Source organism: Pelodiscus sinensis, chromosome 1, assembly GCF_052426305.1.
Source record: "Pelodiscus sinensis isolate ZL-2025 chromosome 1, ASM5242630v1, whole genome shotgun sequence".
Classification (NCBI taxonomy): Eukaryota; Metazoa; Chordata; order Testudines; family Trionychidae; genus Pelodiscus; species Pelodiscus sinensis.
The window spans coordinates 177,922,727-177,950,706 of record NC_143052.1 but is presented as its reverse complement, the minus strand read 5'-3'; the positions used below and the strand labels follow the sequence as shown (position 1 = coordinate 177,950,706).

General features: G+C 37.2%; 1 protein-coding gene across 2 annotated transcripts in view; it reads right to left on the bottom strand.

Annotated features, from left to right (window-relative positions):
* LOC149525675 (uncharacterized) overlaps positions 1 to 27,980 on the bottom strand; it is a 444,259-nt gene that overhangs the window by 38,296 nt on the left and 377,983 nt on the right. Inside the window, exons 5-6 of one of the 2 annotated variants that reach the window (XM_089773533.1) lie at positions 9,941 to 10,004; positions 351 to 8,519 (exon numbers count right to left, since the gene is read on the bottom strand). The gene's annotated coding sequence lies outside the window, so the exon portion shown is untranslated. Of the gene's footprint in view, positions 1 to 350; positions 8,520 to 9,940; positions 10,005 to 27,980 lie in introns of those variants that run through there. The other variant, XM_089773522.1, reaches the window with a different exon arrangement.

Below are 27,980 nucleotides of genomic sequence, written 5' to 3'. Positions count from 1 at the left end.
TGACAAACTGTTCAAATCGTGCCATCAGCTTCAGATCCCAGTGCTCAGCTTCTCATATATTTCATGCTCCTTTTGCCAATATTATTCTTTTTCATGTTTGCACAATGTCCACAGATGACAGAATCAACATGGTAGCACCCACTGTACAATGCTAGAAAAGTTAGGATAACATTTTAAAAGCTAAAACTTAAAAAACAACAAGTAGTCTAGTTGCACCTTAAAGGCTAACAAAATATGTGGATGGTATTATGAGATTTGTGGGAACAACCCACTTTCAGTCATCTGAAGAAGTGAGTTGTGCCCATGAGAGCTCATGATACCATCTATATGTTTTGTTAGTCTTTAAGGTGCTACTAGACTATTTGTTGTTTTTTTCTGTTATATACTAACTCAGTTCCTCCTATAAAGATTTTAAAAGTTGAGTGTCTAAAGTTAGGCATGTTCCTGTAAATCCCTAATTAGACACTTAAAAATAAATTCCGAATGTTCAGACATTCTGAGCAGCTGCAGCCCTCCTCACAGAGCAGTCCACATGCTTCATACAGAAAATCAAGGCTTATTTATTAACCTAAAGGAAAAAAATTCAAACTTGACTACATGACTTAGGAGCCTAAGTTCCATTGTCAAAAGTCAATTAAGTTCTTAGGAGCCTAAGTCTTACTGAAAGTCAATGGTACTTAGGTTCCTAAGACATTTCTGAAAATGAAATTAGGCACTTTTAACTTTTTTACCCTAACAGGAATTTAGAGACTAACTACATTACTCAATTTTAAAAAAAATGGGCATTGGTTTTCATTAGAAATGTCAATAACAGTAACAACAAAACTTGTAAATAATAAAATATTTAGATTAGAACCCAAATAACTTCAGCAGAACAGATCTCTTATAGTACATTGTGATGAGGCAGTGTCATGAAAGCCTTTACCAATAAAAGATTCAGTTTATTAATAAAGATCATATCCTGAAGCCTGACCATTACACCTAACCCAATTCCTAGTGCTTTTGAATACTTGACCCAAAAAGATTATATAAAACATGCTCAAAATCAGAAATGAAATCAGCATCTTAATGATTATAGGTTAAATCTGGCCTGGATTGACAGAGGCCAAAATTTGTCACAATCTGGTAGACATTCAATGACTTATAGGACATGCCATTGGTCACAATCTAATTCCTATGGACAAGCGTCTACATCACAGAAAGCCACCCTCTGCAAAATGAAATACATATAAACGTTTCAAGGACTGTCAGTTGCCTATTTTCAAAGCTGTGGACCTTCCCAGATACTGCTCTCAACAGAAAAGCACGTCTATGTCTAGGCAAACGTCAAAAGGCTCAGAATCTAAGAACTTAAGTTTGAAATCTGTCCACTCATATGAAGCACAAGTATTCAGGCTCTGTGTTGCAGGGACTGTGTAGTGGTTAAAGATGTCCTATATGCACACTGAATCCAAGGTTATTGTGCTATACAGCCCCATCCCAAGACTGCTGATCCAGTTTATTGGCTGCAGACACAATTCTCCATGTTGGTTGTATTCAGATTTGGTTTGATTAAGTACCTGCCTATGGCATACCTGTGGCCATAACACTTTCTTGCCTACCCCTCTGTTTTCACCCTCAAACTGCTACAGCACTCCCTTTTTGCATGCAACAGACAAACCTCTTCAGATCTCTTATTTGTGATGCTCTGCAGTCTCTGGTGACTTTGCCACTAGCAAAATCAGCAGCAGCGAGTGAAGAAGTAGGAATGGAGCAACAGGGCAATAAATTCAAAACGTGAACCAGAGACAAACAGAAGATCATGAGAGAAATGAATGGTTATATGAGGGGATGTATTTCCCAGATAAGCATAAGGCCAACACTGGAAACAAAAGCTCAAGTGGTTTGGCTGAGGAATTAAAATGTGCACATCAGGGTAGTAACTGGTAAATGGCAACATAATATATATGTATGTATTAAGGAAATAATAAAATGCAGAATGACTTCCAACCAGCTGTGAGACAAAAAGCAGGAAGCAGACAAGATTGTCTGAACTCTCATGCAGGCAGTCTGGGTCAGTGTGCTGTGGTTATGCTGTATCATCTTGCTAATGCTAACTAGTGTGCTGGCCAGCTGGCTTGAACATGCCCATGGCATATATGCTTAGGCCTGTCAAGCACACCCACCACAAAAAAAAAGAAGTCATTAGATCAGTTTCACAACCACTGTGATTCAAGTGAGAATCCCATCTTCAAAGTGAGTTGGGCCAGGGCATTAAAGACAGTAGGCCATCCATCTGTGCTGTTATGGCACTGACCATGGGGCCTTCTATCATGTGGCATAGACATATTGTCAACATTGCATAGGCCCAAGTGAAATATTAATCACATTTTCAGAAATATGAATGTGAAGACTGGAAACAACCAATTCTGAACTTGCATATCTAGCTAAAAAAGGAACTCTACATAGTGCATGATGTGGTCCCCTTAAAGAAAACCAAAATCCAACTCTACACATAGGAATATGAATTAATTTTTCTTTGAAGGTTTAATGTGTAGTTACCCATCTAATAAAAGCAATAGTCATGTTTAAAGAGACCCATACAGACAGACAGATTAGGCCTATATTTTAGTTTTATTAAAAATAACTACTAGAGGGAATTGTATCAGAGACCACCATGAGTGGGCAACAATCTGTCATGTGCAGTAACTCAAAAATGTCAAATGAAACTCTGCTCCTCCTTTATCTGATAACCAGTCTATTGCAGTTCTCCTGGAAGGTCACAAATAACAAGTTGCACAGCTACTTTCAGTGTTGATAATTTAAGGGATTATATCTAACATGGATTTGAAAATATGTTACTCAAAACTGCACAAAGACAGATTCACCGATATGATCCAGATGCTTCATATTGTTTAAGCAATTCAGAATAGCTATAAAGCTGGCTTAACCAGTCAGTTATACTAGGCTGAAAGCTGCTATGTTTCACTGGAATGTCGCAAGACATCTACACCATATTTGAGAATCTGGCCCACGATTTTTCACCCAAAGGGCCTTTTTGTATATGTTTTCTTTAGATTTGTGCTTTGCTATCAAAGTGTACTTACTGTATAACAAACAGAGGACTGAATTCTCCTACTCTTATTCAGGTGAGCTGATTTATATGCAAGCAGGATTTGGCATGGACACAACTTGAAAAAAGTGTATCCAAACTTTGAAAACCCCAGACATTTGTGGGTTTGTAATCAGATTATGGTTTATGTTTATCTCTAATCTCTACAAAATAATCTTTTCTATTGATAAGCACATCTGTCTGGTCAGCATCTCTGCAGTAATATTTACAGAACTGTTGAAATATTTCTTTCTGTGGGCCAGATTTTGAGGTATTGAACACCAATATCTCCCAGAGAAATCAGTGGGAATTCAAGATGCCCAGAACCTTAGCCCAATCTTGCAACTCTTACACATATGAATTTCCTATGCAGACAAGCAGTGTCAGTAAAGAAAAGCATGGATACTACTTGAAATCAATGGGCCTACTTTAGAAAAGTTTATATATGTGAATAAATGCTGTCAGATTGGTCCGATATTTGAAGAAATTTATAATAAGCTATGTTATAGGAGTATGTTTATTTCCAGAAACAGAAAATACAACCCAGCAACACAATTCTAATTACTGATCAATCTGTTTGTGTTCTGGCATCCTAGTAATCATCTTTAAAGGTCAAGAATGCCATCTTTTTGTCTAAAACAAACCATATATTTTATGGCTTAAAAATGAAACCAAAGAATATAACCTGTTCCATCTAGCTGTTCTTAATAAAGTCCCTTTTTTTTATTCTCTGCCTTAATCTGTTTCAAAATTAATTGATGTTCTTAGAATTTTTTTAAAATAACCTGATAACTCTTGAATCAACATATTATACATTACAAAGTAAAAACTTTTTAATTAAAGTTAATGATAGCACAAAAAATTTGCATGGCAACTTATACACTCTACTGGATAGAATTGTAATTATATCATGCATTTTAAAAAAACAAAGATATGTTCCCACAGTCCCTGTATCAGTCATTTCTATTTGGTTTAAGATCAGAACAAACAATTCCCCTTAGTTTGTAAAATTAATATTACAATATTGCTTTGTTGGCAGAAAACAGCAATTATGTCTTTTCCCCATAGGAATTAAACTACAAAAGAAAATAACACAAAGAAGATGACAACATACTCATGATTACTGGGGCCATTTTTAATTCAAGGAGCACAATAAATCTTTTTTTCTAGATTGTGAATGGCCCCTACTCAACCTCCTGAGTAACACATTCCCCACACTTGCTTAGCTGCAGCTCACTTAAAAACTTTCTAGTGTCCCCCTTCAATGGCTTGGAGCAACTCCACACAACCTCCTAATCAAGATTGCCCCCAAAAAGTCACATTTAACCTATTATGTAGGTGCAATTTTTGTTAGTCTCTAAGGTACTGCAGGATTACTCGTTTTTAAAGTCTCAGACTGACTTGGCTACCCCTCTGAGACTAATCTCCTTGCTACCGCTATTAATTAGAGTAAATTCAATTAAAAATTGAAAAAAAATGAAAAAAAATATGTTTTCTCTCATCCCACACTTCATTGAGTAAGAAAAGGAAAATCAAAAAGAAAAGCATCTGAATTTCCCACTGCATCATGTTTGGTCATGTAAAAACAATAATTTCCTGTATGAGAACTAGCCTGTTAAGGAGCTTGACAGACTTTCTACTTGATTCCCACTACAACAGGAGGAACTAAAGACTGTTCTATCATGCTTCGCCTCTGGTGACCTTCAGACTGTTCATTCTTGCACCCTACTCATAATGGCTGGTAGGGGTAAGGTAGGCTTCTGGTTCCTACTGATATATTAAGGGAGCACTTCAACAATAAAGAGTCTATAGCAGGTTGCTTGTTTGATCTGACCTTTGTCAAAGTGTTAGGACAGTAGGAATTCTTTGTTGTAATTGTGGTTCTGAGCCATAACCAACACCGTACAAATCTCGCAAAGAATGGACAAAGCTATGCTATGTTAGCATGGTGAGAAAGGATTTGCAATCATGCACAGATTCAATACATGCCTCTTATAGGCTCAATTTTCTTCCCTGATGGAAATTCCAGCATGATGGTTACATTTCTTCGGTTGCAAGGGTTTGGGGCCTGTACAGGGATTAAACTGAAATCGCCCATATTCATTTTTCTGTTCCGAATGGATGGTTCATTACATGGTTAAAAATTCTGACCAATGAAAGCTCTGGTCTTCACTTATCATAGAACTGAATGTACTTCATTTGTTACCTTTGATTTAGGCTAATAGCAGAAAAACTTTTTCCTGTTTTTTGTAACACACAATATATAAATGATCATACTTTTAAATAATCTCAGAGAAGGAGTAATGAACATTTCAGAAAAAGGTAGTCTACAGGATATAATATAAAGATCACCATAGAACACTGCCTATTTTACATAAAGCTTTGTTATTTGTTAGGAAGTCGGCATTAGATATCACACTTCTGGGAAAATACAATGTGCTCCACTATTATAGTTCTTATTAGTAATATTATAATTTACTGAACAGTTCCCCTTTACAGTTCTCATCAGCAAGTCCTTGTCTATATGGGAAAGTTGTACCAATGTAATTAAATCAGTTTAGAAACTGATTTAGTTTAATCAGTGCAATCCCTTGTACGGACATTACTATTTTGCGTAAGAGTGCTGTGTATCAATTGATCAATATATACAAAGCCTCTTAAAACCTTACAAGGACCATATGCGACAGCCCTTTGATTATTTTACTATTTGATTATATGTTGGCCAAATGTACTCCAACACAGTATAAAATGATTGTTAGGGCCATGGATGACAGAGGGAAAAGTACATAATAAAACTATTTAATACAGGATATACAAATCAAACAGACCCTGGTTTATACACAGCCATCTTCTAGTTTTGCTTGAAAAATGATTAACTGACCAAGGACAACATATTTTTCTCTCCACTAAATTATATTGTCATTTTTTTCTAAATCAGGTAAGCCAGGTGATTTGCACTGAAGGAACGTCAGTTCTCCTCAGGGCTAGCTCTAGGATTTGTACAAGGTTCTGAAAAGGGAGCAGGAGCAGCTGGAACAATGGTCCTGGTCCCCACTGTGCAGGTTGGAGAAGGCAGCACATATTGTTCCCTTTTTAAGATGCTTGCTGGACCTCTGGGAGAAAGACAGGCTCTCCTGCATCTCCTAATGGGCCATGGCTATATGCCAGAATGAAATTCTAAAAATCTAAAGTTTAGCATTTTGAGAAGGATAATTAACAAATGGGATATGAGATTTCCTAATGTTAGCTTCTGCCATCATAATTAGCACAAGTTAGCTCAGATGGCAAATCGGGTGCATCTACACAGTACCCTTATCTCAAAATAAGCAACACAATTTGCATGCTACACAAATTGCATAGCTTATTTCAAAGTAATTTCAAAATAGCTTATTTCAAAATTTGGTGCATGTCTACACAGCGCCAAATTTCAAAATAAAGAGCTATTCCAACAAATCCCTTAACCCTCATGGAACAAGAGCTACAGGGATACCAGAATAGCACCATGAAATATTATTTGAAATAACGGGCACATTTAAACAAGTGGAATAGCTATTTCTTGATACTTCCGGTATCCTGAAATAGCCCCACTGTCTAGATATAGCCTTTGTGACTAGGAGAGACTTGGGACTGAAATAACAAGGTTATTTTAGTCAGGAGGTTGTTGACAGAGCTGTAGGAGGACCCAGAACTAGAATGTTAGAGGTGCTGAAAGTCTTTATTGAGGTTCATGGGTTGATCTGTGTCTGAAATGCTCCAGGTTTCATCAAGCACAACGTATGCATAAAAAGGATTCCCCCCAAAAGCCCAGCACTAATCAATAACACTAAGCAGAGTGATTCAATATTTATTTCAAAGAGTCTTAAGAAGAAGAAAGTATTTTTCAAAGAGTTTGTTTCTGAACCATAGCAGAAAATCAATTAATGTTAACTATTTAGGATTAGCTAATCCTACAGAAAATTACTATTGTAATGAATACTTGATATTTTATCAGTCTGTACATTAAAATCAAATTATAAAGCCTTGTTGTTAATGGAATTAAAACACCATCAGTCTTTTCTAAGTGTCCGCAGCATGTAGTCACAGTCCATTAGGAGAACATGTCACCATTGTTCATAACAGGATGTAAATGAAATAATCATGTAATCAGGACAATTTCAGCATCAATAAAGCTTTAGAGTGATTATTCTGTATAGCTGTAACACAATACCTTTTTGCACAGTTTCCCTGATCAGATTAACATGATGATGAATTCCTCGATGGCCCAAGTGTGCTCCAAGGAAAGCTAGAAGGTTGTACAGTTAACTCCCACGGTGTAACTCTAAACCATACAACCTACTACCTCAACCCGGATGCACACAGCTTCCAACGATGACCATAAAGTCTTCTTCGCATCTTCAGCATCTCTTTCAAATATGGCAGCCACATATCTGTGTGTTCCCTACTGTGTGGATTTTGAAAATGTTAAATATAGTTAATTCTATTTTTTCAGTCATGTTCCATTTTTCACACAACAAAACTACATATTTGATTAATGTGAGGGCACTGCTAGCAATCTGTTTCATCCAAATCTTTTCAAGAATTTTTTAAAGGGATGATACAACTCCAACTACATTTTGATAAGAACTCACTGTGGTCACTTACTGTCTTTTAAAATTATAATTAAGTAGACATCCAAATTTAGTTATTTCCTTTGAGCACATGATATTTGAATTTAGCATTGTGTAACATGATTTATTCATTTAAAATGAGTGTATTCTATCCTTGGTCTGTTAAAAATATTTAAGTTCCTTCAATATGAGTATACATTTTAATTCAATTTTAAGGCAAGTGTGCAATAAAAATCAAATGGAACAAAATGATTTAACACACCAGTAAGACACATCACAACAATAAAATAGATAAACAAAAAAGTTCAAAGTCCTCTTTTACTTGAAGCAATCACTTTGACATAAGATTTTCAAATATTACTGAATAACTTGCCACGTAATCTTTTGCCAGATCACCAGAGTGACACAGACCCATAGAAGCGAGCTTGTGCAATGTACTTTACCACAAGATCGGATCTACGGGTTTATGCCAATTGGCACCATCAGCTAGCATAGAAACTTGTGAAGCATTTGTTAATATGATAATCAAAAAGCAAAATTTTAAAATCAGCTATAAAAAGAAACCTAATTTATATATATTTCTAATCTCAAGATGTATCATCCAATCATTGTCCTTCACAAAATATCTTTGCTACTTTTTTTTAATAAAAGAGGAAAATAAAAAATCCATCTATCCTGCAATATGAGACAGGTTTACTGCATAATCTTTTTATCCATAACCAGAATAATCATTTTACAATAACTATGCAACACTGATGCATCCAAAATTCTCAGTGACTTCCAAAGGAGTTTTGCATGCTCAAAGAATACAGGGTTGGATCCTATAATTAGAAATGAAATTATATGAATAATGTATGTTTGGCTTCTGTGCTCGAATATGAACAACATACTACAAACCAACAATGCAAATCAAACCACTATATCTGAAAAGCCAACATCTATGAGAGCTGAGCTCCAACGTATATCACTAGTTAAAGGTTTCATCATATTACAATGCTGATGGGTACTTCTTATCGAGAACTTGATTTTTAAACAAAGCATATACAAATCAAACCACAGAAGATAAACATCCAAACAAAATAGCTTCCAGATAAAACTTCCATATTAACTTCTAAACCAAATTCTGCCTTGGTTTGACTGACCCAAAGTATGGTACCCTCATCCAAATAGGTTCTCTGTGGAAATATTCAGTAATTCAACAGGTGAGACAAATACATTTTTATAGTCTAAATATTTTATATGAATGCAATTTTATCTCAGCATTTTAAAGATTAACACATAACATAAGTCATTTGAAAACAGCATAATTACAAATATATTTTTAAAATATTAGCAGCAGAGATCTAGCTCTTACAATACCTGCTACAGACATTATTTGATTTTAGCAGGTTGTTGAAAATCTGTATCTGAACTGCCTTAATTTGTTTCCCATTAGAGGCTCAATTCTGTAGTCCTTAATCTGGCAAAACTTCCATTTAAGAGACTGAGAGCACTACTGGTAGAAGTATACTGGATCAGGCCCATACACCTTTGATCTAATTCCTGTGTTTTTGAATACTTTAATAGATTAAATTTTAGAACATGTACAATATGGTACTTGGCTTTTGTAATTGTTTAAAATATAATTTTCCAGAAATGTATTTTTAAACTTGCTTTGGTTTTATGCACCACATGCATACATAATTGTAATAAAACTTTATGAATGCTTTCTGCTGAAGCCAAAGAGTTAAAATATCTTGCCATGAAAGCCAATCCCTACGCCTAAAATACTTGTAGTATCAAAAGCATTGATGCCGACTGCTTATATCGCTTACAGACTGATTCTAACGGATGTTATAGGAGAGTATTTCTCAGATATTTCCATTTCAAAGAATGATAAAGTGGCATTTAACATTTAATAAAAAAACAAACAAACACCCATATTGGTCACAACATACTATATATATTGTAAAAAATCCAAATTATATATTGATTTTTTCAGTTTAGTCTAAAGCTGCATGGAAAAAAAGTATAAAAGTGACTAGTAGTTCACTATTCCCAACAGAAAACAATCAAAGAAAAAGTTTAATAGATATCTGAAAGATTAGTTTTGTGAAATTCCCTTTTAACAGAAAGAACATGCTTTTATATTAGTATTTTAGTGCCTTTGCCTGCATTTTTAAAAATTTAAATATATACACAAACATTTGTTTATTATATATTATATATTATGTAAAAATGTATAAGAAGATCACTTTATTACCTTCACTGATTTCTGGTATAACCAACTTCTTCATTTTTCATTTCCATTTTAATTTTTCTTTGTACTAAAAGAAGAGAAGGATTAAGAGAGAAATAATGAAAAGGTCTGTTCTGTGAAAAGTATTTTTAGACTAAGAAATATGTAAAAGGATAGCAATCATAATTTTAAAGATCTAAAACCTACGCCCCTCTGAAGGCCTCTGCCAAAATATGCAATGAGACACACACTTAGGCAAAATGACTGTGTTATTTGTATTCCTTTATTCTTTTTTGATTAATTTGTAAAAGTATATGTGCATACATGGTAGAAAATAAGTTTGCTTAAGGATACTTATCTGACTTTTAATTTGGCAGAGACCTTTTAATAAAAATATTGGAGGAAGTTAAGTTCAATTATATTTAAAATAATTTTTAAAGAAATTTTGTAAAATCTAAAAAAATACAAATAGATCGCTATGCTTAAATTTACAAATGAATTATGTTCTTTTTGAGAGAATGGAAGAATAGTGTTCATATTAAGCGAATAAGCTTTATTGATGTATGTAGGTATGTATACATAATTACTGGGGGGAGGGGAGGAATCATAATAAATTTGTTCTTTCTAATGTAGGTGAATAGAGCTATATCTTCCATATATATATATATATATATATATATATATATATGCTCCATTTAGTAATTTCCCACAATTCACTGCAAAGCAACAAAAATATAAAGTAGCATAATTCAGCAGGTAGTCTTAGGGCTGCTATATAACTGACAAGCTATAAATTGTGAAATACAGGTTTAAACTTTAATAAATACATTTTGTGAAGCCATAAGATGGTTATAAAGTTCTTATATGAAAAGAAAAAATTTACAGGATTTTAAAAAAAGAAAATCCTAGTTTTCAATGAAAGCACATGTCATGACTCAAAGTATTTTCTGTCCAGGGATTTTTAACTTGTTAATATATGATTCAGAAGAATAGACAAAGATTTAAAAAAATCATACTGAAAATATATAAAAATATATTGATTTGGACAACATTTTCATTGTTTGTCAGGTAAAATTAATTTTATTACAAATTGTTCCAAATGCCTAGCAATTTATTTCCAAAGACAGACAAAATTATTTAAAAAAACCCACCTAATTGATCTACTGACACAGCACCGAACTTAAAGTAACTTTGTACGTACTTCTCACAAAAACGTTGAATAGGTATCTTAAGCACTGTTTCAAGTATTCATGGACGAGTGCTGATTTACCAAACATCCCAAAATAGGCACTGTTACTAGCAGCAAAGCAGACATGCTGCATGAAACTTCAAATAATGTGCCTTTTATTCCAGTGCTTATTACACTGAATTCTTTGTAATGGATTTAAACACAAAATGTAAGATTGTATGTGAACCAACTCAATAATAACTTTGCTCGAATATACTGCCTACAAGAGTGAGCCTCTCCTACAGTTTTAATGTTTTTTTTTCCCCTCCTCTCTTTAGGAATTGAAAGCATGAGTCACACTAAATAAAAAAAAAGAATGGATTGTTCATAGCAACCAGCTCCAAATACGCATTTTCTTACAGATAACCAAAGTTTATACTAAATATATATTACCATTAAAATTTCTGAGTAACTTCAGTGCTTAGCTATATTAAAATGTGCCTACTACTTATTTATACAGTATCTATTTTCCCTGTTTGTTTTCTTTTTTCTTTTTAGCAATATTCGATCAAATACAGTGAAATAAGAAGTTAGTAAAAAAAGAAGTGTGATTGGCTGACTATGGTAAATTTAATACATAAGGACTCAGTTTCAAAATAACATGTTTAAACTAGGGGAAAAAAAAGATAAGAGTAGAAAAGTAAAGGAAAAAGAAGCTATACCTGATATGAAAGATACGTTTTCACCCACTGCCAAATATTGCTATTTAAGCAATAATAAAATAAAACAGATTTTTTGTAAGTAAAAGAAACAATCATTTCGGCTCATTTAGTTATATTATTTTAGAAGCTGCTGATGCCTCTGTAGTTAAACATGCCAGATTTTTTTTTTTGAAGCAGGAGATTCACATTTTTTTCATCACTCTTGTATGTAGGACAAACTCAGATTTGTTTCTTCTGAGGCTCCTGTTATTTCTCGGAATAGGACCAGGATGCCTGTCTTCTTTTTCGTTCTTCTCGGAATTCCAAGCACAAAGCACTGCGCAAAAGCTGCACCAATCCTTGTTGCAAGTGCCTGCACAGTGATAGAAGTAGGAGAGACCAGAAAATTCATCTAGTCCCTGTGCTGATTTTATAAATGGGGATTGCACAAATCTGCCGAAGCAAAGGGGTGAAAAGGCAGGGTGCCAGTTTGCTACACTATGCTGCAATGATCTCATATTCAGTGTTGTCACCCCGTTTGCCCAGTTCAAATGCCTGTTCATTAAACAGTAACAACTTTTTTTCTTCAGTGAAAAAGATTGCCATAAAAACAGTTCAGCATAAAAAAGAATAGACCATATAATTTTAAAATATAGTTATTAAGCCTAAATATTCTGTTTATATATTTTTTCCTAGTTAGAGATAAGTAGCAGAGTTTATCAGGCGTGAAAGGGACAGCCTCCTGGTGATGTGCCAAAAAAGCCAGAATAAAGGCAAAGTTGTGCTTCAAAGCTCAATCGCTTGCGTCTGGCTAAAGTCAAGTATTAAGATCCACCATTTTCTGAGCCATGTAAGAAAAGAGGAAAAAAGTCAGGACGGGTGCTGCTTTCCAAGTCTCCGTTGGCACCATCACAAAATCTCAGCCGTAAGGTCACATGATTCTCTGCCAAATGTGGAGTGCATTCCCATAAACCATTCTGCTGATACTGCGAAGGCAGCTATTGTCTAGTTTATACCCAAAGTTCAGCCCACTCTTCATTGAATTAGCTGAAAAACGCATCACCTTTGGGGGTTGGGAGCCATGGAAACGTCTACCTGGCAGGCTGCCCACTTTTTCTGCCCATCAACCAGAGATGGAATTGTGCTGCCTAATGTAATGATGACTAGGAATGTGAAGAGTCGTCCAAAGTGAATCTGATTCTTGCGAAGCCTGCTTCATTTGCACAGCAAACTCTGGCTCCTTGTCATTTAAAAAAAAAAGCCTTTCTACTAAATGTAGCAATTAAAGGTCTAGTAAACATGCCTACTCTGCAACTTTACTTGATAACACACCCAAATAGTTCTCAAACTAAAAGAGTTAGTATAATGCAAGTGTTTTTTATTTAAAGGAGCCCTCTTTTCTCTCACAAATTAATGCAGCATTCTCTGGAAATGTTTTTCTCCGTAAGATACAAAACATAGCATATAGCAGATCTTCCAGCTCTTTTTTTCCCTCCCTTTATTACTTCCTAATTTAATCTAGCACATATTATATATGTGCACAGCCATGCCCAAAAGTAACAGAGGGGATTCAATATTGCCACAATCTCCCTCAAAGCAGTCTCCTTTGAAACTTAGTTATCTTTCCAACAGTATGCATACCTCCATCTTAGCCCCCCTCTTATCTTCACTCCTGAGTATGATAAGTGGTGTGCAAGTTCGCAGACCAACACATCTGAGAACTGCACTGTCCTCTTTACTAAATACAGTTAATCAAGAGACACCTGGGAAGGGATACAACCAGATCGGATTTATAAAAAATACAATTTATTAAATAGACAATGCATTTGATACAGAAACCTGGCTTCAAATTTATAATTTCTATTCTGCCCATCTATTGTTTAAATGTAAAATGTCAACACGACTACCAAGTAAAAGGGGCTATTTAAGAGAATTTACCTGCATTTCAATGTTTTGAACAAACTAACAGAAATCAAATGAATGATTCTCCTAACTCAGTTTTAGGAATTTCTGTAACATAAATGTTAAAATATAATAATGTCTATAGTTTCTACATTAATAAAAGGAAGGTAGGGAGAAAACTCTAAAAGTTCTATTATTAATTAATATTTGCACATAGAGCCATAGCGGTGCATAGTATATAAAGGCAGGGTCCATGCCCCCAAAGAGCTTATAGTCTAACCTGATTAGTAGACGGCATAGAAAGGGGATGTGTAGCAGACAAGGAATATATGAAGATGGAGAAGTGAAAACACAGTAAGGTAACAGGTTTGAGGGTTTCTGGAGGATGGCAGAGTATTATCATTTTAATTCTCAGTTGTTTTCACAGGTGCTGGAACTAGGGGGATGTTACTGCACCACTGACTTGAAGTGGTTTCCATCATATATAGGGTTTACAGCCTGGTTCAGTGGACTTCAGCACCCCCACTCTAAATACTGTTTCACGCCCCTGGTTGTTTGTGTTGTATACTTAGACTTTAAATTTCATTTTATTTACTTTCAGGATATTAGAGATTCATTAGTTGAGGGACGTGAGAAAGGGGGTTTTGATGAGGTATTTGAAGGACAGATGGTTATGACATGGAGAAAAGAAACAGGAAGGATATACCACGCTCTGTGGGCAGCATGGGAGATGTCATGGAAGCACCTGAGGGTAGAAGGAACAGTGAGGGCATAGGATAGTGATGGAATTAGAGAAGAAAGGGGTCTGAACAGAATAATGGTGGGCAGCCCAAAAACAGTGGGCACCAGGCAAGAATGTGAAGAAGAGGACTTTGAAACAGATGCTGAAGAGGATATGCAAGGATTGATGAAAAGGTCTAAGGCAGTGGAGAGAAAGAGGAGTGACAGTCCAATTCCTGACAGAACAGAGAAGTCTGAGGGGGTTGCCAAGAAGGCCAGAAAGAAGGTCAGAGTAGTTCAGGCAGAAGATTATCAAGGTGCACAGGCTGATTGTCATAGAGGGATGAACAGGAAAAATGGGTTTTGGATATGCTGCAAAGGAAGAAATGACTGAATGGGTCAAAAGAGAGAGATTCCACGAATCCCAACCAACTGACCTTAAAGAAGTAGGAAAAAAGACTCCTATCAGAGGTAATTTCTTTGCCCTCCCTTACCACTCCCAATCAGATCTGTTGCATTGGGTAAAATATATAGAATAGGATGTAAAACCCCATTGAATTAATTAACTTGTTAAATGTTAAGTTTAACCAGTTACCTGATTAAATGGGAGAGACAGATGGGCAGGACTCCCCCCTCTCCCCATGTGGGAGGGCGCTACTCTGGCTAGGATGAAGTGTTCCCCACCTGCCACTCGCCTCACAGGGCTGGAACAATCCCTTGCCCACGGCAGGCAGTGGGCTATTCTAGCCCCCACTAGTTGATTGGTTAACCATTCACATCCCTCATATAAAATACACACAGACACATGCGCTCACACACACTGTATACTTTCACTCCTCGTATGCAGGATTTGCAGCTGTGAACGTTCAAGTTAAAACAGAAACCTCAAGTTATTTCTTCACATTTCTACAATAATAAAAAGGGGCACCTATTCCAAGTGTTAGGGGCCCCTGTCACAAACTACAAGAATGCATACACAAAAAATGAAATAGCAATTCATCCTGTGATAGTCAGCAGAACTCAACTCCTCACAAATCTCCCCAAGAGTCTAAACCAGTGATTCCCAACCTGGCCTGACTACTGAATCCCTTTCAGAAGCTGGATTTGTCTTGTCTACCCCCAAGCTTCACCTCACTTAAAAGCTACTTGCTTACAAGTGTCACAGCACACTGTTACTGAAAATTGCTTACTCTCTCATTTTGTCAGTCCATATTGAAATTTCATCCAAACTTTGCTTGTGATTTTTATGTAACCCGTTGTAAAAAACTAGGCAAATATTTAGATGAATTAATGTACTCCCCAGAAGAACTAGAGATACTTCATACCCCAAAATGAGAACCACTGACACAGACCTCCCTCTACATATATCACAGAAAATTAATGCAACGTATAGCATGTGACCTGTGCTCTGAATTTTATAGATTTGTGAACAGATCAGGGCTATTTTAGTACTGAAAGATGAGTGGATCCTGTTCCTGACCTAAGGATCCTAATAAAGAACAGTTCCCTCTCTTTCCACCTATACTAGGATAGCATCTGGGCCATATTGTAGTAGTAGAGTAATTCTGAAGCTCTCTCAAAAATTTCTGTATTCAAATGAAATTTTATATGTATGGTTTCAGCCCAAAGATAAACTTTCTGAAAAGTTAAGGAAATGTCTTATAGATTTCCACTTAGCAGGGGAAAATATCCCTTTTCCTTTTGGCAACTCTCTAGTATAGTCTAGAGTCTTAGCCTTCTGGACTCACAATAAAAAACTACTTCAGTGCATAACCTTGAGCAATTTACGTAGCTTCTTTGTGCCTCGATCATAAAAATGGGCATGATGATATCCTGTTTCATAAAATTCTTTGCAATGAACCAATGCAAACTACTCTATCAGCCTAAATACTATTATTTCAGATGTTCAGACTCACAAATAACTCAAAACCAGCTGCTCCACTCGAAGTGTGACTGTAAACTAAAGAGTATTTCTGTGAAAATGGCAGCTTGGGCTTCCATGTTTATTGTGTCTCAGTGACTTTCACATCTAATTTATTCCGGTTATAAGTCAAAATATATTTTTTTTCACTGTCAATTTTTCAAATGCATCCAAGAATATGAATGTTTAGCAGGGTTCTTTCTGTTACACACATATGCAATACAAATTCTGTTGTCCAAATTACATCCTCAGTATTAATGTCTTCAAACTAAGTCCTTAGGTACACCAGTGCCACCCCAAGTGACCTGAGTGAAGTTGCACAGGTGCAACTATTAGGCCAGATCTACACTAAAGGGGAAGGTTGAATGAAGATATGCAACTCTAGCTACATTAACTATATATTTGGAGTCAACATACCTTGATTTGAATTTCCTCACCATCCTCACAGTGGGAGGCTGATGGGAGCAAACACTCCCATCGACTTTCCTTACTCCTTGCAGAAGCAGGAGTACCAGCCACAGATTGGGGGCACCCTCTGAGTTAGATATAATGGGTCTTAACTAGATAAACTAAATTGAATTCTGGAAGATCAATCACAGAAGTATCAATCTTTCCCAGAGTGAGGATATGGTTTTAGTTTAGATTCTCGGGTGAAAAAGGCAGAGGGTAAATTATGGCAGGCAAAATATTTATTATTGATGGTGATGTGTAAGAAGATAAAGGGGGGAGGGAAAGCTTGACTTTCAGACGATCATGGGAATTTTGTAGTATTTGAAAATAATACACAAAAGCAAAGTATATAAACTGAGGTAACTTGAGTTGGAGTGTTTGAGAAACAATCAATATATGAATCCACATTGCCATTTAAGATTTTCTGGGTATAAAAGAAATTCAATATATGGCTAGTCCTCAACAAATACACTTTTGTCCCTGCATAAAGATCTAGACGAGTATCATACCTGTTACAAATGTGGTAATGTCACAAAAAGTGAAAGAAAGTATGCACATATGTATGTGGTCTTGTCTAGACCTACCCTGAGCAGGCAGCAATGGCATAAGGGTAGGAGGAAGGACCATGACTTGGAACCCAAGAACTTTATTCCTTCTACCCCAAACACAAGTAAAAAAATGGCTGGGAGGGAGGAGATTGTACTGGGGGTTCCTGTTAAAGGAGAGTTATAGTAGCTTTTCATCATCTGGGCACATACTGGAGACCTAACCCGGACTGTTGGAACTCATAAGGAGACTCCCTTCCTCATGGGAAGGCGGAAGATGAATGATGGCAATTTTAGTATACATCATCTTAACAGCATATGGTCTTTTACTGAGGAAAATGAAAAAACAAAACAAGCTCTTCTCTGTGGACCAGAGCTTGCAATGCATTGGTATACTGAGGAGACAGAGGTGACTTAAAATGTATGCAAAACGTGACTTTGGAGGTTTTGAAATCAGCAAGGTATTTTTTTCATCTTCTTGCCTCTTATTTTCTCTTCAAATGCACGTATGCCTTCCCATCTTTTTTTTATGATTATAAAGGTTAGTACCATGAAATCAGGGTCCTAATAAATTCACATCCATGCAAATCACATCATGTACTATGAAATCCAGTGTCCTCGCATGAAATCTGACTTTTTGTATACTTTTACCCTATACAGATTTCATGGAAGGGGCAGTTTTTTTCAAACAGGGGGTCCGGTCCAGATACAAAAGGGAGTTGCAGGGGGATCTCCATGTTATTTTGTGAAGGTCACATATTGCCACCCTTCTGCATTGCCTTCAGAGCTGGGCAACTGGAGAGTGGTGGTTGTAATTTTAAGCATGTGCCCAGCCTCTGCAGGCAGCCCTCCGCCAGTAGCAGTGCTGAAATAAGGGTGACAATACCATACTCACGTCACCCTTATTCCATACTGCTGCTTTCAGAGCTGGGTGGCCAGAGAGAGTGGCAGCTGCTGACTAAGGTCCCAGCTCTGAGGACAGCAACACAAATGTAAGAGTGGCAATACAATCCTGTGCCATTGTTACTTATGCACAGCTGCGCATAGTAGTTCTGCCTTCAGAGCTTGATTCCTGGCTGGCAGGCACCACTCTCAGGCTGCCCAGTTCTGAAAGCAATACTGCTGCTAGCAGCTGTACAGAAGTAAGGGTAGCGATACAATGATCCCCTATACAATAACCTTGCAACTCCCACTTCTTTTTGGGTCAGAATCCCTACAATTACACCACCACAAAATTTCAGATTTAAACATTGGAAATCATGAAATTTACCATTTTTAAAACCTTATGACCAAAATGGACCATGAATTTGGTAGGGCTCTACATATAAGTAAATCCTCCAACTACAGCAACATATTATACCATCAAATGACAGCAATTCCCCTCTGCCATGTATTTTTGACTAAATTGGACCGTCTCTAAAGGAAAGAATTAATGGACACAAATCAGATATCTGAAAAAGCAACACAGAGAAACCTGTTGGAGAAAACTTTAACCAGCCTTGAGCACTCATTAATGGATCTCAAAGTCACTGTGTTGTTTCAGGCCAAGCCCACAAGCCAAATAAACAGGGAAGTCTTGGAATTTAACTTCATTTATAGGTTTGGCATTCATTACAAACGTATGAATAAAGACATTACCTGGCTAGCACACTACCTTCCACATCTTAATGACTTTAAAAACCAAACAATGGGTACTTAAGAACAATTTTCACCTTTCTATCAGCTTCATGTAACATGAACATCTAATTGCCTTTTTTTCCCCTTTTTCTCTTCCTTCTTCCTACTCTTCTTCTATTTATTTTGGAACTGGACCTTTAATAACTCCATTCATCTGAAGAAGTGTGTTGTGCCCATGAAAGCTTATGATACCATCGACATGTTTTGTTAGTCTGTAAGGTGCTGCTAGACTATTAATTGTTTTTTAAGTTTTTCCAGTTACAGACTAACTCAGCTACCCCTCTGAAGCTTTTTTACATCTACATAGGCAGGTGGCATCTTGTTAAGAATATATATAATTATTTCATCATAAATAATATTCATTGTGATTTGAATCTCATTTGTCTGAAGAATAGCCATTTCTCTAACCTCACTGACCTGGCTCCTAACTGAGATGCACTCACTTTATTCACACTTAATTTGGATCACCAAGGGTCCACTCGCACTCAAGCCACATGTAGGTAGGGGGAAGAAATCAGAATCTTGGAGGCTTGCAGTTGGGCAGAAGCATGAGCACTGGCTGGCTCTGATATCAGGAAGACCCAAGCCTCACCTCAAGCTAGATCAATGTAAGCCAGTCCATAGGGTCCACCCCTGCACTAAGGCACGTGAAAATAAAATATGTGTGTTAATGAAAAAAAGCACCCAAATATGGTCAAATCAGTTAATCACCTAAAATTGAAATAAACATTCGCAAATATCATTTTACCATGTCTGAAAAAGTTCTACCTTATGGGGTGCCATTTTTACTCTTTGCCATCAGCAGTAGTTGTTGCAGGAGAAACAGCTCTTCACTGAGTATAGAATAGCCATACAGTGACATAAAAGAACCAAGATGGAATAAACAGCAATTTTCCCCACTTTGCTTCACTCAAAAAAGTAAATTATTGGGGAGAATCCTTTAGATACCAAAGAGTGATGTTATTTCAGCAGAAATAGGAGATTGCATCAGATAGAAGAGTGCTGCATTGTCATAAAATAGTGAACAAAATGGCTGATAAAAGCATAAGAATGGACAAATTGGGTCAGATTAATGGTCCGTCCTGCTTAGTATCCTGTCTACTGACAGTGGCCTGGCCAGGTGCTTCAGGAATGAACAGAACAAGGCAATTATTGAGATATCTATCTCCTGTCAGACCAACTTCTGGCAGTCAGAGGTTTAGGGGCATCTCAAGCATAATAATAATAATATATGGATATATACCTAGCTCATAGAACTGAAAGAGATCCTGAGAGATCATCGAATCCAGTCCCATGCTCTCATGGCAGGATCAAGTACCATCCCTGACAGATTTGCCACAACCCTGGGTTTAGCAGTCCAATGCTCAAACCACTGAGGTATCCCTCCCCCAAAGCATGGCATTATATCTCGGATCACCATGACTAATACCCACTGATGGGCCTATTTTCCCAATTAATAATAGGTGAACCTTGGTTCTCGTGTTATGTCAAGGGATAAATAACACTTCCCTATTCACTTTCTCCACTCCTTTCATGATTCTTTAGATCACTATCATATCCCAGACTTACCATTCTCTTCTCCTATGGAAGTTGTTTCACTCCTTTAATCATTTTGGTTGCCTTGCTCTGTACTTTTTAGAATTCTAATAAATCTTTTGTTGAGAAGGGGCAACAAAAACTGCTCCCAGTCAGGGCTGGCCCGAGCCATTTGTGCGCCCCAGGTCCCGGGAACACAGTGCCGCCCCCGGGCACCCAGCGCATGAGTGGCCCCACTCCGGGCGCATACGTGGCGCCACCCCGGGCGCATGGAGCATGCACAGTGCCGCTCCCGCCCGGCCCGGCAGCCCCATGCGGCGCCCCCTACAATGGAGTGCCCCAGGTGGCAGTCCGGTCAGCACGTAGCTTGGGCCAGCTCTGCTCCCAGTATTCAAGGTTTGGGCCTGCCATACTAACATTGCTATATTCCCTGTTTTATTTTCTATCCCTTTCCTAATGGTTCTTACCATTCTTTTTGCAGCATGTTGACAGAATGAATAACAGGAAAATCTTCACAACAGACTTTTTTCACCCTTTATTTCTCCTATCAGCATTTGATACATTCATAAAATAAGTTTTATCCATAAGAACCAGCATTCACTCTACTTGTATCAATGCACAATATGACAACCTGCTTGTGTTTGTATATACATTCTTATTGCATTTCTGTTACTCTCTCCTCTTTTGGATCTATGTGCAGATTTATACCCTGGACTTCATTTATAACAAATACGGGATATCTGACAACAACACCTGAGGTCTTCTGTTAGACCTTCATACTTCATGCACCAATGAGAATGCTAACTGCCTCTAAGCTACATGTCAAATTCTACCTTCAAATATGTGCAAACATCATCCACTGAGTTAAATGAAAATTGCACACCTTTCCAAATACAGAATTTGGCCCTAGTAAGCTACGGAACTACTGGCATTCTGCCATTTTTCTCACATTTGCATACCCTCTGCACTACTGGTGTCAGCTCATCTAACACGTAGTGTGACTGAAGTGAGCAAGTTTAACAAAACACTTCGTTTATAACTATGCTAGTGCCTGTAATCGAACATGTTTAAAGTATTACAGAGCTTTGCTGAACTATTATCCAAGATCCTTCTCCTCTGACTAAAACATTTAGGGATGTCTGGTGTTATGAATTTCCTTCTACATCTCATGTAAATCAGAAATCCCAATAGAAAGTCTAGGATTCAGGGATTTCATGTGCATTTCCAGAGGATTAGACACACAATCTGTGAGTGAATTCCAGCATATCTACACTGATACCATGAATTTTTTTTTCTTTTACAAGTACAGTATACTTCAATTTTATATTTAGCAAGTTCACCATTTAATTTATAGAACAAGTATAATATAACACCAAGATTACAAGTATTCTTCATTTAATGGAACACTTTCTATATGTTGTATTGCAGGACTATGTGACTGTACTCAACAATAGGTTGCAGCAATAAGCTCTCTCTCTCTCTCTCTCTCTCTCTCTCCATATATATATATTTATTTTCAGTGAAATCTGTAAAATGAAATATAATATTTCTTAAATATTATTTTAACCCATAGATCTCACAGTACTTTACAAAAATAAGCAAGTACCATTACAATTATTGCACAGAAAGCAAAATGAAGCATAGAGAGGTAAAGTGACTCAACCAATATCTCGAAATATGTCAATACTAGGGGTAAGAATTAGTTGTAAGTGCAATCTTTGTTTGTCCATCAAATATTTGCGAAAACTTGTTTGTAAGACTAAGTGCATGAGCCCCAAAATCCTATCTAAATTCCAATCCAGATAATTACATCTCACCTAGGGTGTGTCTAGACTACATGCCTCCTTCGACGGAGGCATGTAGATTAGCCAGATCAGAAGAGGGAAATGAAGCCGCGATTAAAATAATCGCGGCTTCATTTAAATTTAAATGGCTGCCCCGATCTGCTGATCAGCTGTTTGTCGGCAGATCAGGGCAGTCTGGACGCGATGCGCCGACAAAGAAGCCTTTCTTCATCGGCACAGGTAAACCTGGTTTCACGAGGCTTACCTGTGCCGATGAAGAAAGGCTTCTTTGTCGGCGCGTCGCGTCCAGACTGCCCCGATCTGCCGACAAACAGCTGATCGGCAGATCGGGGCAGCCATTTAAATTTAAATGAAGCCGCGATTATTTTAATCGCGGCTTCATTTCCCTCTTCCGATCTGGCTAATCTACATGCCTCCGTCGAAGGAGGCATGTAGTCTAGACACACCCCTACTGAAGATTAACATAGAATCATAGGGCTGGAAGAGGCATAAGAAGGTCATCAAAGCAGGAGCAATCCCAACTAAATCAACCCATCCAGGGTTATGATTAAGATCGTGGTTGCAATCAGGCATAATATTTTTTTTTAGTTCTTGACCTAAACCATTGTATGGTATTGCAGTACATGGTTGAGCTACCACAGTATGAGCCATGGATTGCTCACTTTTCAACACTATATGTATCATACAGTCAATATGGTTATGAAATTTGATTTCTATTTGTAAAATGCTTGAACATCCTCCATGGACAAGAGCTGAAGAAAAATACCATGGCCAATGGCATCTCCAGAGTGAATATTTGCTTGTGCACTTGTGCATTAAAACACACCTTGGTTTGAGAGAGAGAGAGAGAGAGAGAAAAGGCTATCCAATTGCAAATGCAACACAAATTTGAGCAGCTAGTACAATATTTAATTACCTGAGCTGGAATACTGTCTGGCCAGGATATTGGGGTTAACAGCTCTCATCTTACAAGGTGTCATGGGATCTCTAGTATCCACAAGTGGCGAGGACTTCATTTGATATACTGTACCGTGTATCTACTGAGATATGCAGTCCTGTTGCTATATGTTGTGTATGCATGACTTGGACTCATAGATGCTGGACCATAGTGATAGAAATGAATAATAGTAGTAATGATACCAATAATATATATTATTTATGTATAATACATTTAATCTTTATTTTCAACCTACCAAAACAAAACAGATGATGTCAGTATTCTCACTGATTTAATAAGACCACTTCTATTGACATGGCTTTTCATTTTAACTGAATTTCAAGGTATTTCATACATGTGCTGTTGGGAAATAATGTTGTAAATTTGGCATTATCAATTTTTTTTTCTGATGGGATGACAGATCCCATATTATAGCTTATAGAAAACTCTGAAAACAGAGTTGAGAGACAGTTTCAGTTCACATTTGACAACTTACATAAAGCTACAGATTTGGATAAAGTGAGACGTGTATTTTAAATAACCATATAATGGTTAGCAGAAGACCTTGAAATATCTTGAACTGTGAAATGAATTGAGCTTTCACAACTTGTTCAGTTATTAATTTAAATTTTTTTTTTTGCATTCAGCGATGGAACACTTGATTTGAATATGACTTATTTCAGAAGACTGAGAAGCGCAATATTTATAAGAGGTAATTTCTCCTTTGTATTAGCAATCTGAGCACCTTTATTTCCCATTATTAGAGTGTCTCAGCCCTTCAGTGAGATTTATTTTTCATGATAGAGGACAAGTGAGTGTTGAGTTAACTAGTAAGTTCCCTGGGGTAGTGAATGCCTTTTTCACAGAATCACAGAAATGTAGGTTGCAAAGGACTTTAACAAACCATCTAATCCAGCCCCCTTTGCTGAAGCAGGACCAAGTACACTTAAACCATTCCTGACAGGATTGTATCTAACCCAGAGATTTCATACTCCCAGCCCAAGGGCCATCCCTGGCTCGTGCAGTTGTGCAATCCAGCCTGGGAGTTATGTCAGGCTGGAATGGTGAGTGTCTGTTCCCCTCTCTCAAGCCCTGACCATTCCTGCCACCACCTTGCCTTCTCCCTGCATTGCACCCTGTCTCCCAGGAGAGCAACCCTGTCGATTTCCAGGGAGGCTTGGCACACCATAGCAGCAACAGTCAGCCCACCTGCACTCCCCACAGTGGCAGGAGTTGTGGGGAAGCAGATTGCAGTTGAGTCAGTGCAGTCACCAGTGCGCTCCACTTCCCACCAGTTCCCACCACCATGGGGAGTTTGGGAGGGCGTGACTGCTGCTGCCATGTTGTGCCAGACACCCTGTTGATCCCCAAGGCTACATCCCCTGGGGGACAAGGCATCAAGGGGGTAAAAAGCAGGGTGATGGCACATAGGGGCAGGGTTTAAGGAGAGAACCTACAGCCTTTCCTTCCCCCAGCCTGCCAGGACTCATAGGCTGAGTTCTGCAACCGCTCCAGCCTGGGATGGCCTGTGGGCCAGGAGTTTGAGATCTCTGATCTAACCACTTCTTAAAAATCTCCAATGACAGGGATTCAATAACCTCCCTTGCTTCATGTTTGTATAAGATTTAGGACAGTGGAATCCCAGTTTCTATAGCTGAAGCTTCTAAATATTGCCACAATGGATATCAAATAATAATAATGTTTAACATGGTCTTTGTTTTAAATAAAAATTGTCTAGTTCAGTAGGCTTGCACAATGTGCTTTCTCACCAACACTGGAAAGATCTTGATGCAATGATTAGATTGGGTCTCTTACTCCAGGGGCTTAAGGGCTGGGAGCTCTACAGCAATGGACACATGGACAAAGTGATCTCTTTGGGTTTTCCTGCACTAGCATTTGAATTTATGAGTGGTGAATGACATTTGATCCTAATTTCTTTGGCTGAAGCAAGGCCTCCAAGACATGGGAATATCAAAGGGTTAGTAGCCTAGTCATAAGTGGTGGGATCTTCTGTAGAGGGTACTCTCCCTTGTTCTCTTCATCACAGTTCCAATAAGAGAGACAAATAAACATCATGAAATGTTTAATCAACAATCACATTATTTTCCTTTTGTTAGGTGGTGGAATATTTGCTTAAATACTTGCCTCATTAAAAGATGTTTCCCTAAACACTCAATGGTAACCACAATGGTAACCACTATTTCCCATCTAAACACCAAATGAGGACTGAAAATAGCAACCAGATAACTTTTATCCAAAAGGAGAGATGTTCAGTGAGATGAAAAGTACAGAGGCAGAATCTAGACCTGCTATTAAATGGCTTATGTTAGCCATGTGATCGTGAATAAGGAAATGTTCATAAAAAAAAGTGTGGCTCTTCCAAAAACAAATTATATTAATCAGGATATACAATTCATAGTTCTGCATACAAAGCATTCATCAGGCAGTTGAACTGAGCAAGACTGATGAGGGTATCTTTTTTTGCTGATTTCTAACCAGTCATGCTACCTGTTCTTCCCTTCTGGAGATGCTTGGATGTGAGGAACTGTCATGGGTGTTGCCTTTGAGTATACCCCCTTGTGGACTTGCAACTGTGTTGCATTCTACTAAACCTCTTTCAGTTATTTACTAGATAAGATTAATTCAAACATATACCCTCTCCCCCCCCCCCCCTCCCCGCATGGTCTGGTTTATGACCTCATTCTACAGAAGGCAACTCACTTATTAGCTGCTCAAGTTTATGCTAACTCCAGGTCCATATAAGAATCCTGATTTGCTTTCGTTCCCTGTTTAGGAGGCCCCATTTCTCCTAAAGCTAAGTAGGGACCCCGTTACTTAAACCATGACTGAAACACTGACCTGCCAAAACCAGAATCTGCTTTTGAAGTCATGCAGAAAGAATCATGAATGATCCATGAAACTGTATATCACATTACAAATAGCAGCCGCACAGATTACAGAGAAGGTCATATTGTGGATACATACCCTACAACTGCGGTCTCCCTGTCTGAGTGAATCAGACATAGGCACACCCGTTGGTTGATAACATGACAAAATGTACCGTACTACCCACTTTGAGTCACGATAGCTCGACCATTCTTTTTTTCTTCTGAATGCTACAAACAATATGTTCACCTTTCCAAATAGCTTAATTCACCCAACTTATAAATAATAGCTAATTTAGCAAGCAGTGTATGTAGTTTCACTTCCCCAGGTTAACTATAAGTCTTGGGGAAATTACAGGTATCACATAGACTGATGTGAAAATCCAGGATGATTTTTATCAAAAATTTGTGAAAAGGCCTAAGTATCACCTTTGTCTTTATGGAATATGTTATACAATGAAAAGTCTCGAAGAAGTCGGTTGTACCCATGAAAGCTCATGATACCATCTGCATGTTTTGTTTGTCTTCAAGGTCCTGCTAGACTATTCATTATTTTTTAAATCTTTTCAGTTACAGACTAACTCGGCTACCCCTCTGAAGCTTTTGGTATACAATGAGTTGGCCATTGGAGCTTCAAATATTAAAATCCTCTTGGGTGAGCAGATGGTCATTAAGAATAAAACCTTCACTTCCTATTTCAAGCCTGGACCAGACTCAAAATTGTAAAATAAATAGTAGAGTGGCTGTTTTTGTGGTATATCTGAAGTAACTTGAAGCAGAAAGTACCAGGAAACCTAAGAAAGTCTGTACTCAAGATACTATCCAACTGAAAATTGCAGACCTAAGAGATTCAAAGAACTTAGATAATCATACTAAATTTTCCTTACCTTAAAAAGGAAAAGAAAAACATTCCTTATTCTAAATAACTTTATTTCAGTAGCTTTTCATTTTTTCATATTACCCTAAGAGTTTAATTTTTCAGTTAAATGTTTTAAAATGGAAAACACTGGTGTGTTTTCTCCAAAAGGTCCTTCTATACTCCAATTATTTTTAGTCAAAAGTTAAAGAAAAGGGATTTTTAAAGCCTTATTTCTACCTTTGGCAACATAGCAAAGTGTTATTTCTTTCACTGGTTGGCTTTACGTTTGGGGGACTTATACATACATATGTAAAAAGAGAGATGTATCAAGGCTCTCTGGAATCTGTTGGCACATTTAAGTAACCCTAAAGAAATACCACAAAATCTTTACAATAATTTTCAAAGTTGTTAATGTATTTTATTATTATTTCCTGGTGAAACTGGCACTAAAATGTGTCAAAATTGCAGAGGCATAGAAATATCAGAAGATAACTTTTTTTTATAGAAATGGTGTTAATTTGCTGTTCAGTATCGTTTTTTCCTCTTTTGCTCTCTTACTTGTGTCTGATTATTTGTAGATGCTTTGCAGTCCTTAAATTGTTTATATTGTAAAGCCTTTTGCTTATCCCTTACACTGAACATATTTTTATTTTCCCGCTTAATCACATTTATCTGTTTCCCTTTTTAGTATTAATACTTAGTTTGGATACATTTTGAGTACATTTTTTCCAAGTATCTCTTCAATATTGAGTACTTTTATAATAAACTCTAGTAAGATTTGTCATTTGTTAGAATTCTTACCCAAATATAGTGTGGCATTTCAGAGCTTTCTCAAAGTGAAGAATCTCTAAAATAAAACTTTATTATTGCTTCTTCTCTAAACATGATACTACAAATAATCATAATCTAAAAATATTATTTGTAGAAACCCAGTTCTCTTTTAGCTCCACTAAATATT